Consider the following 3,738-nt stretch of genomic DNA (forward strand, 5'->3'; position numbering starts at 1 on the left):
ACCGAAATTCCATCCTTCAGGCCCCTCCCTGGATGCTCCGCCCACTCAGGGATTTGTGGGAGACATGAACCCCTGAAAATGAAAAGGCCCTTATGATCGGTCCCTGCTCCCAGGGAGGAAACTTGACCTTGTTCTCCCTCTTAGCCAAGGTCTGACTTTGAACCAGCCCCCCAAACCTCAAACTTCAGCCCCCAAACCTCAAACCCGTCTTGCTGTCTCAGTTAATGCTCCACAGGTCCCTCCTGCCCCCAGATCCAGGTTACGTTTTCCACTCACTCCCTTCCACAGTCTGAATCAGAAATAGCCTGGCAGCCAGGCCCACGAACGCAGCCTCCGGCGGGAGGATAGGCTTCCATTCTATTCCGGCCGCCTACACCCACCCACCAGAACCGTTATTCCATCTCTTGTTTGAGAGTGACACTTCCTTCTGAACGTGTTCTCGGAGGGACACGTCGCACCTTGGAAGCACAAGGTCACTTGCATTCCTCTCAGGTACGTGGTACATGGTTCTGACTTCACTCTCAGGGTATGGCGTGCGACCCGTGGTTCGGCAAACTCATTTCGTCCACAGAGCCAAATAGCAACAGGACAACGGCCGACACTTCTTTGGAGAGTCACATTTTGTAACCTTAAACTTCTTCTAACGCCACTTCTTCAACACAGACTCGCCCAGGCCATGGTATTTTGTGGAAGAGCCACACCCAAGGGGCCAAAGAGCCGCCTGTGGCTCGCGAGCCGCAGTTTGCCGACCACGGGTGTGTGACAGATGCCGCCTTCCGCGTTTCACCAGGCGTGGAGGGAGCGAAGCTGAGGTCTGGACCTGCTCTTTTGCTCATAGCTCCCCCATTCATACTGGAGCAGATTGGTGAGAATACGGAGAGATCCCCTTCCATTGTTTTCTTAAACAAAACCCACCACTCTTTTTTGGGGGGGGGAGGGGGGGGGGAGCAGAAATCCGTTGGAAGTCAGCAGTCCGCATCCATGATCCCAGAGGTAATTGCGCTTTTACAATACTGGCCAACACAGTCTCTGTGGGACAATAAGAATATGCCCAGCCAAAACCGGTTTGGCTCAGTGGATAGAGCATCGGCCTGCGGACTGAAGGATCCCAGGTTCGATTCCGGTCAAGGGCATGTACCTTGGTTGTGGGCACGTCCCCAGTAGGGGATGTGCAGGAGGCAGCAGATCGATGATTCTCTCTCATTGATGTTTCTAACTCTCTGACCCTCTCTCTTCCTCTCTGTAAAAATAAAATAAAATAAAATAATATATATATATATATATATATATATATATATATATATATATATATATATATATATATATATATATATATATATATATATAGAAAGGGGCCTGGGTTAGGGAACGTGGGGATGGCCCAGGGCTGTGATACCTTGTGCCTCCCAGAGATTCACAGTTTGCAATGAACCGAGGGCGGAATGCAATACCATGCAAGATCATTTCAAAACTCTAAGGCTGTATGGTTCATTGGCTCAAAACATTGGAACAATTGCTAGAATGGGAAAAACCAGCTCTGGCAAAAAAAAACCTTGCTTTCCGAGCACTCTGGATTTTCTCTGTTGCAGTAGTAACGCTTGCCGCCACTAGATGGCAGGCGCACGCCAAGCAGGCCCTCCCGCCTGCGGTGTTTCCAGAGACTTCAATAGCATCCACCATTAGCTCACCAAGCCAATTAATTATAAATTAGGAATTATAACTTCGTGACAAATGACGTGTAATTACGCCTAATTATAATTGCATTATAATTGTACAATTCTATGTTATAATTCAGGAGCTAGTGATTAATCACTAAAAGCCATATTCAGAAAATGGAAAAGGATTAAGAGAACATTTTTTTTTTTTTCCTGTATGGCAAATCACTCTGATTCTGCTTCCCCTTCTTTACAGCTTGCACGGCAGTTACTCTCTTTAGAAATAAAGTTGGGACTTGGTACTTCAATGAATGCTACTCCGAGTCCTTCCCCTGTGCCCACACGGGGAGAAGGCAGTGCCTATAGAACCCCAAAGGTTCTATCGTGTCTATAGAACCACCACTGGCAGGATCTTTGAGGGGTGACACAATGGCACGAGTTCGGCCAGACTATGAGAGGTGGCCGTTGTGGACCTGAGAGGTCAGTGGCCGGCCACCAGAGAGTGGCCGAGGGCAGCAGAATCCTGCAGGGTGATGGCGAGTGTCCAGTGTTGTCAAGGCCAGCGCTGGCATCCTAGGCAGACTGTTCTAGATGCAGTGTCTTGGCCATGTGTCAGATTTATTCCTGTCAGCTCAGGCTTGACTCTCCAGACTTCCTACTGAATCTGTGGGGGTTTATATACTTGAGAAAACCTTTTTGTCGCGTTGTGTACGTCAACTAGATTGGTTATGTTTGCAGCCAAGCACGTGGACTGGAACATAGTTTTAATTTCACTTTGCATCCCATTTTAAAAAATATATTTTATTGATTTTTTTTTTTTTTACAGAGCAGAAGGGAGAGGGATAGAAAGTTAGAAACATTGATGAGAGAGAAACATTGACCAGCTGCCTCCTGCACACTCCCTACTGGGGATGTGCCCGCAACCAAGGCACCTGCCCTTGACCGGAATCAAACCTAGGACCCTTGAGTCCGCAGACCAATGCTCTATCTACTCACTGAGCCAAATTGGCCAGGGCTGTATCCCTTTTTTTTTTTTTTTTTTTTAAACAAAATGTTTTTATTGCTTTTCAGAGAGAGGAAGGAAGAGGGATAGAGAGACAGAAACATCGATGAGAGAGCAAAACATCCATCAGCTGCCTCCTGCATGCCTCCTACTGAGGATCAAGCCCATAACCTGAACATGTGGCCTGATCAGGAATTGAACCAGGGACCTCTTGGCTCACGGGTTGATGCTCAACCACTGAGACACACCAGCTGGGCTGTATCCCATTTCTTAAAGAATCAGTGTCAGCTCCTGGGGCCAGGCCTATGAGAAACAGGATGCGGGAATTGGTGACAGAAGGAGCCATGTTGTCTAGACCTGCATGTGCAATAAGTAGCTGTTAGCCACAGGAGGCTATTCACATTTAATTAAAATTAATTAATTAATTAATTAATTAAAATTTAATTTAAAAAATTCAGTTCCTTAATCTCAGTAGCCAAGTACTCACAGCTACGTGTGGCTCATGGCAACCGTGTCAGATGGTGAGGATCTAAAACATTTTCATCATCACCGGACGTTGTACAGGATAGAACTGGCTGGACATTTTATCCTACGTGAGCAGGCTTTCTGTTTACAAATGGCAGAAACAAAAGGTCCCCTCTCTAATTATCGGTCTGCTGTTTTGCAGAGGCGAAAAGCGAGAGGCATAGGGGGGTGAAGAAACGTTAGGATTTACGGCGTCCGGAGCTCTCCTCCTTTGAAGGCAAGCGTCCAAAGAGGAAGGAGCCAGTTGGTGAAAGCGGAGGGATAAGAGGGAGCATTACAGATTCTTCAGCCTGAGGTTTGTGTGCAAATGATTCATTTCAAAGGATACGCAGGGAGAAACTTAGCGCCTTCTGTATCCAAATTCCTACACGTAAAGCCAATTCTTGGATTCGGCTGTTCAGCCAACAGTACTTGCAGGTCTAGCCTTATTCCTGGAAAACTCTGGCCTTGAAACACGGAACCATCTGCCTTCATCCAGTGGCCACAAGAACCCTTCCTGTCCTGTTGTTTGATCAGATAATCACTGCGGCACCCGCACCATAACTGGTTACATCC

Source organism: Pipistrellus hanaki (genome assembly GCF_964339955.1).
Source record: "Pipistrellus hanaki genome assembly, chromosome: 3".
Classification (NCBI taxonomy): Eukaryota; Metazoa; Chordata; class Mammalia; order Chiroptera; family Vespertilionidae; genus Pipistrellus; species Pipistrellus hanaki.